The sequence below is a fragment of the Octodon degus genome, unplaced genomic scaffold (genome assembly GCF_000260255.1).
Source record: "Octodon degus isolate 3935 unplaced genomic scaffold, OctDeg1.0 scaffold00003, whole genome shotgun sequence".
Classification (NCBI taxonomy): Eukaryota; Metazoa; Chordata; class Mammalia; order Rodentia; family Octodontidae; genus Octodon; species Octodon degus.
The window spans coordinates 34,050,269-34,058,286 of NW_004524579.1; positions in this window are offsets into that span (position 1 = coordinate 34,050,269).

Sequence of the window (8,018 nt, forward strand, 5' to 3'; positions counted from 1 at the left end):
AAGGCATCTCTAGTGAAGGACTTACATCAGGAAGAGCTGGACAAGAGAAAATGTGGACCTGCTAGTAGCCATCCATCAGACCAATTGGTGGTTGATGTGTTCCTCAGGTTAGGCTGGTGACCACCTACTGATTTTTGGTTGTTTTGATGTTTTGTTCTCACAAATCCTAGACTTGACTCATTTCTTCATTTTCCTTTCTTTTCTCCTGTTTTTGAGTCTTACAAAGCTACCACTTTTGTGTTTCAAATCCTCTCTCTCTCTCTCTCTCTCTCTCTCTCTCTCTCTCTCTCTCTCTCGCTTTGTTCATGAGCTGTCATCTTTGTTATATTGGCTGTGTTGATTTCCTGAGGGTAGCTGCTACCATTTTTCTTTACCTTCTGTTCTACATCACTCATTACGAGGTGCAGTCTAGCTCCTTCCCCTAGAATCATCAAGCCTTGTGACTTTCTTTAGCTAGAATGTGAAAGAAGCAAAGATATTGTTTTAGTCCTGGTCATACCCTTTGTGAGGCAGAAAGCTTGTACTTTTACTCTTTGAAGCCAATTCCACGTAAAAAGTCCAATTCTTTCTCTTTTTTTTCATTAATTTTATTGAGAAACGTGTAGCAATGAGATAGCTTCAAAACAGGTTAGTAGGACAGTTACAATAATTAATACGTTGCATATTGTTGTCTTCGTAGTAGTTATCCATAGTACAAGATGCAGACATGATATCCTGTCCAAACACTATTAGTACAAATCTTTCTTCTCAAAAAGTCCAATTCTTCTGAACCAACATTTTATAAGAAAATCATGGCTAGAAACTTGAAGATAATTTGTGGAAAAGAAAAAGTAGTCAGCCATCTGACAGCTATTTCAGTTATTGGAGCTGAGTAACGAGGCGGGAGAGTGAAGGAGCCATCTTGGATGTCCCAGTCCCTGCAAATACCCTGTGGGGCAAAATAACCACTTAGCTTAGCTACATCTAGATGGCACAATTGGAGAAATAATTTTTTCTTGTTGCTTTAATCCACTAACTTATAGATCATTTTGTTATACAATAATAGATAATTAAAACAGTTGCTTAGAGCTTATCTCCATAATCCACTGTGATATTCTCGAGCTGTGTGACTCAATATGGTATTTGCCAAATGTAGTTGCTTAAATTTAATTAAAATTAAATAAATGTAAAAATGCAATATCTCAGTATCACTAACCACATATGAGGTACTCAATATCCTCTGTTTTGGATAGAATATATAGAACATTCCCATCATGCTAGAGAATGTTGTGGTTGGATTCTAGTCATTTTCACATTTTTCTGGAACCTTATGTTATTTACTTGTCAAGAAATGTCAATTCCAGCAAACGACCAGTGGTACACGAAGTTTTGTAAAGTACAGAAAGCTTTTTTGGCACAGGTGTACAGGATCCAGGCTATCTAGTGAAATGCCAGGCTAATACAATCCTCCTTATCCTATAGGCAGTGCACACAGCATTTTTAGAAGATGAAATAAATGAGTGAATAAGTTTCGCTTGAAGGTGAATCTTAGGCAACACAAATTCATCTATGTTGTACACCCAAGGGACCTCTCAGTATCTTGTCAGTCATTTGTTTTTTTTCAAAACTCATTTATTTTCAACTCTTGAATCAGTTATAATCTTAACTTTCTTTCCTGACACTAGGGCAAAAATAGAATGAAATCCATTCATTTGCTGTTAATGGAGCAATTTAGCCTTAATTGTGGTCATTTATTGAAACTCAACTTAAAAGAATTAGTATACAGCACAATAAAAATTATAGTCATTTAAAATACTAGTGTTTGAACAAGTTCTTCCTACTTCCTTCTATCTACCCTCTAGTTTGCTCCTCATTTATACTTTGGGTTTCTCACATGAGAGAAACAACGTGATGTTTAAACATGAGTGTCTGATTCATTTCACTTAAGATTGTGATCTCTAGATGCATCCATTTACCTAAAATGCCATGGGAAGGGGACAGGAGATGGAAGGAGAGAAGGGAAGAAAGGGAAGTGGGATATAAGGAAAAAAACAAGAACTGAAAAAAGGTACATAGAGCTTTTAGAAAGGGGGAGGGGGGAAAAAGATTGGAAGGAAGAGAGTGGAAGGGAACAGTACAAGAATTCACATGTTATGTTCATGTACATTTCTCCTATGATGAATGTGATTATTATACACCACAAAAGTGTACTAATAAAGTTAAACTATAAAAAGAAATACACAGTTAAAAATAAAATACTAGTGTTTAAAGTATTACTGAAAAGGTGCATTGTTTACATATTTTCTAACTATGCCAAAGATAATAAAATTTTATACATTTTTATAAATTCTTCTAGGTTGGGCTGTGGGAAAAAAAGCTTCTTTGACCCAAGATGTTACCAAAGTACAATAAATACACTGCAACCATGTTGTCTCTCCTGTTATGACTTGACCCTTTGTTCCTCAAGCTTAAAAAATGCAGACTTCGTGCAAAGATCTACTTTATGTTAATTTTTTCCTCACTGGTTAATTTGGGGATGGTTAAAAGGAATTAAAACAATAGAAAAATCTGTCCTGAAAAACATTATTCTATCTTTTGTTCTCTTCCCTAATTTTAAAGTGGTAGAGGCTAGGTAGGCTTTTCTTTTTTTTCTTGTGAGTGTGGGTGTGTTTTCAGAACTTCATGATACGAGTGTGATGTTTATGTCGAGTACCTACAGTGAATCATCTCCTACACAGCTAAGAACATTTTTTGTTGTTGCTCCAGCATCCTTTATAGAAGCAGTGATGTGGACTTTTTCTTACCTGCACTTATCCTTGTAGCTGTAATTCCTTCCGTCATGTCCATCAGAAGGCACACATGAATTGCAGGCACATCCTGCTGCAGGGCTGTGAGAAATGCAAATGGCCTGGAAATAACTTTATTCAAAGGGTCTTTGCAGAACATAGAGATGATCTTGCCCTGAGTAGACAGCTGTTCAGGAACAGCCATGGAGGTTCTCCCTCTGCTTAAGGGACTGACAAAAATGAATAGGAAATTGGAGGACTAAATTAGTACCCTATTCGACTTGTCTTTATTGTTAGTACTTTGTCTTTCTTTGCAATTCATTTTATGTTTCTGCAAGTCTTAAATTTATCTTGGATCATCTGAGGCTATTAGAGAAACATCAGTCTTCCTTCTTCACTCTCAGATATATCTGCCCATCTATTATTGGTCTGTCTATCATCTATGTGTAAAATGCATAATGTAAAAATATCTATGTTGAAAATAAGGTGTTCATAGATTTATAGAAGTAAGTATAATAGGATATTTCTCTTGTAGTACTGTATTTCTCAGCTTTATCTTACTAAAACAAAATATTTAAGACTGTTACTTATGAAGTAAAAAGAGGTTCATCTTGGCTCTTATTCTGAATATTTAAGTTCAAGATCAGAAGGTCTTTTGGTTTGGAATCAGAGACCCACACTTCTCCAATTCACACCCCCAGTGATCCAAGGACACCCAAAGTTTCCACCACCTCCTACTAGGACCAATATAAAGACCAAGCACTTAACACACTAGGTATTTTTCAGGCATTCATCCAAACTGAAAAGTTTGGGATTATCTCATTTAATCCTCAAACAAGCCTTTGAGGTAGGTGTTATTATCATCTACACATTTCAAATGTGGAAACTGGGGGCTGGTGAGATGGCTCAGTGGTCTAAAGCACCTACTTAGAACAAGCTTAGCAAAGCACAGGGTCCGCGGGTTCAATCCCCCAGCACCACATGCCAGCCAGCCCCGCCCCCTGGTGGGCTGAGCTGGCCACACACACACACACACACACACACAAATAAAATTTTAAAAAAAGATTAACTTGTAATATGTCATATTAAAAAAGAACAAATGTGGAAACTGCTATTAATGCATATATCTAGGATTATTGAGATTAAAGTTTATTGAGCTGAAGCTGAGCAAAGACTCAACCCTCAGATACATGGCTGTGGAGCTTCTCCCCTCGCCATCCCGTTTTCTTGATCTACTAGGAAGCACAGCTGTGTCATCTTTAGATTTCCACATAGAGGAACCAATAATGAAACTCAGGCTCATCAAGGAATAAACACAATTATCATGTCCACTCACAGAAGATTGGTCATACTATGCCAATGTAGTATTGCCAGTGCTGCCTTCCTTCATTTTCACTAGACTCTGCTAGCACAATTCTTCTGTAGGCAATAATAGATCTTGTTTATGATGTACATCCACCATTTACAAGGTTTGAGGCTCTCTCTGAACTAGTGGATCAAATGTCACTTTCTCTCTCTTCTCTTTTTAGCTTAATGTTTTGAAAAGTTGTGACTTTAGACTTTACACATGCAGCTCAGATTCTTCTCTAATGGAACTCTAAGCACCTTAGGTGAGAACTGGTACCAGTGAGATCTGCAACAGTGCCTAGTTACCAATGAATGGTTGGATTTAATCAAATTGCCATGTGATAGTTATCTTTTTTATTTCAACCCTCAATAACTCTCAGAAAGATATCTTCTCAACTGACAAATTTTAATGATAAACAACCATAATTAATAAATCTGAATCACAAGTTAGCATGGCAAATACAAAATGTTAAAAAAAAAGTTAGGAGAATCTATGGCCACTGGACTAGGTAGACCTTGAGGCTGAACAGATACTGGAATGAATGCACATATGGAGGCACAAGGTGAATGAGTGGGGAAGCAGAAAGTTCACTTAGAAATGGGCACACAAGGGCAGATTTTCATGTTTTTACTTAAAAAATTATTTAGCACATCTTTTATGTCTGTACTGAGCTACAAAGAGAAATGAACTGAATCCTATTAAGGTCTTACATCCATAGGGAGGAACATAGCTAAACAATTAAGATCAATACAATAGTGTACAGGTTCTCTGGAGACAACATAACAGTAGCCAGTTTTTTTGACTAGGTAAGGAAAGCCTTCACTATGAGGAGATGTGAGCTGCTCACCAGAGGAGCTTCCAGGTGGTGTGGGAAGGCAGCAAGTTTGCTGTCACAGTATTGCGCAGAAAGGCCTTGGCCCGTCCACAGGTGCCGCATCTGTGGATTTAAGTACCTTTGATAGAAAATATTTGAAAAAAGTTGCATCTGTTCTGAACATGTGTCGACATTTTCTTGCCACTATTTACACAATATTTGCATTGTATGAAGTATTATCAGTAATCTAGAGATTATCAAAAGTCTATGAAAGGGTGTGCTTGGGTTATATGCCATTACTATGTCATTTCACATAAGGAACTTGAATATTTACAATTTTAACATCCTTTGGGGTCTTGGAACTAATCCCTTGCAGATACCAAAAGACAATTCAAGGGCTAGTTGGTGCTACATCCTCAAAATGACACAATGGGTACAAGTTCTTTTCTTTGTGAGAAGTCTTGCAATTTAAAGTTGTTACTCTTCAAGACAGTGGGCTATTGAATGGACCTGAAGCATCATGGAGATTTTCTTAGTGTATGTACGGCAGATGCAGGAGGTGTTACTGGTATTGGTGATGCTCTGTTTATTTGTCCCTTATATAAGCAATTAGCTACATGCTGATTCCCCAGGGTTCAAGAATAGATGAAATCTAGAAACTGATAGAACATAAATAGTTAACGGTCAAAACCTTAGACCCTCTCTGAACCTTGCAAGGCAGCCAGTAAATTGAATGCAGAAATGAGAAAACAGAGCTGCTTCTGCTCACCCATGGAAACAGTCAGACTGCCACAATTTGCACAAGGTGCAAGTAACAGCTCAGCCTTTCAGAGGACCCTGCACAAGCTGCACATTGCGACAGTCTCACCTCGGTCACGGAGCCTCTGCCTCACAGCTGGGCTGAAGGAATTAGCTTGCACACCAGAATATTAATGTCAGCATCTTTTAGCACACGGGTTGGAGATTTGCAACTGTTTATAAAAAAAGCACCAATTCTGCTTATGATTGTCTGTGACTTAGAGAAAGGGGCAAAGTTGTCATTGAAAAGAAAGTCTGCCATTGAATGTGTTGATGACAGTCTCTGTGTAAGAAAATGTACACTGAAGAATTTGGATTTCTTTCTTATTTGTAAGTAATCACAATAATGTAAAATGAAGAAACAACAAAAGAAAAAAAACAAGCTCTAGGCATTGTTTTAGAAAGGATAAAAAGGATGTTTCCCACTTCTACCCACCAACCAAGCCTGCTTTGCTGTGAACTGGATCTCCATCTAGGCAGGAATGTACTATACAGTGCCTTTCTGTTGTGTGCTGTCAATTTGGTCACTGTCTTGCTAAGCCTGGAAAACAGTCCCAGTAGAAAGAGGGGAGATTCCTGAGATGGAGGAAAGTGTGGCAGGTAGGGATCAGAGCTTATCTAGGAGAAGTCGTATGTGAAGCCAAGGGCAAGAGTCAAGGCAACAGGAGCCAGTGAGGTACAGTGACAGAGAAGTTGACTCCATCACAGAAGATGAGGCCTTGTTTAGACAGGAAATGTCTTCTCCTTTCAGGCTAGGGACCAGTGAAGACCCACTCTCAGGTCTTTTAGGTTTTTACTGTTTTATCACCACATGGCAGAGTCAAGAGAATTTCCTCTCATGCTTAGCAGAACTCGTTGGAAGCTTTATAAAAATCCACAAGAAGCGTACTCTTTGGCCTCTGATAGTGACATTCTAGGCAGCAGGATGTCCTCATCATACACTCAGTGATGGTGACAGTCTGTTCCAAGAAATTTTTTTGGTAATTTTTTTTAAGAAGACTACAAAAAGAAATTCCAGTGCATGTTCTTAAATGAATATTTTTCCTCTCAAGACTTTACCCTACATAACCTACATAAATTTCTTAAATTTTATAAGTATAATGTTAATGTTCATTAGGGAATATATTGTATTTGCATCCTTGTGCAATGCCAACTAAATTTGCTTTTTGCCTCTTTAGAAATACTACTCTTTCTTACTGCTCCCAGTGTTCCTTATCCCACCAATAAGTACATATGTTCTTTTTTTTTCTGTACTTAGGACAGGGTCTACAGGGTCTCACCACACAGATTGGACTCGTAGTGATTCTCTTGTTTTCAGCCTCCCAAGTGCTGGGATTACAGGTGCGTACCACCAAGCCCAGTCTCAGTTACCATCTCAGCGTACCCTTTGGGTGGGGCCAGCACACCGTGTCATGCTGGGGATCGAACCCCAGCCACTGTGCTCTGCCTAAGCAGGCACTTTAGTCTTCTGAGCTATCAGGCCAGCCCTAAGTACATATATTCTGCCTTACCTGAGTTCCCCTCCTGGGCCCAGAAAATGCCTACTAAATAAACCACAAACTTCTTTCCCATCCATGATGAGTATCCATGAAGGACAGTGATGGCGTGCACTGCAAGTCATCCTGATAATGTTCAAGTCATGAGTTATAACTTTCTAAGAGACGAAGCATCTCCAGTCTCATTATGATGCACCCCTGTGAGGTAGCACTGTGGGCAACAGCATTTCCCCTCCCAATCTCCCACCATGTCAGTCAATTTTCATTAATTGTATATTGATTGAGTGTCTACTACACACTGGAAGCTGAGGACATGGAGTGAATGACATCTAGTACCAAGCATCAGAGTGCTGGTTAAAGACAGGTACAGAAGCAGTTAACTGAGGTCAGTGCCATGCACAGATGTTACACAGGACTCGTGATGATGAGGGTCAATCCCTCTGCCTAGCTGAAAAGTCTTTCAGTAGATAATTAAAGGCTTCTGCTGACCTGGGTAACAAAATATTGATAGGTTCTTACTGACTTGCCTCATCCTTTCCTTTCACATTGTACAGGGTAGTCCCAGTAGTACCTGAGCCAAAAGTTCTTCTTTTTCAGACTCTTGATTCTTCTTTTCCCTCTGGACAGTTGACCATCTTCTCTTTCACTAAACCATTCCAGCCTACACCTACCAAGACTCCATCCTTTCCTTCCTCTCCTCACCCAAGAGTTTCTTGGATTCCAGTTAACTTTATATCCTTTGCATGTCCCACAAAGGACATTTCTCCTTTTGAAGGATAATTCTTGATTTCTTCTTT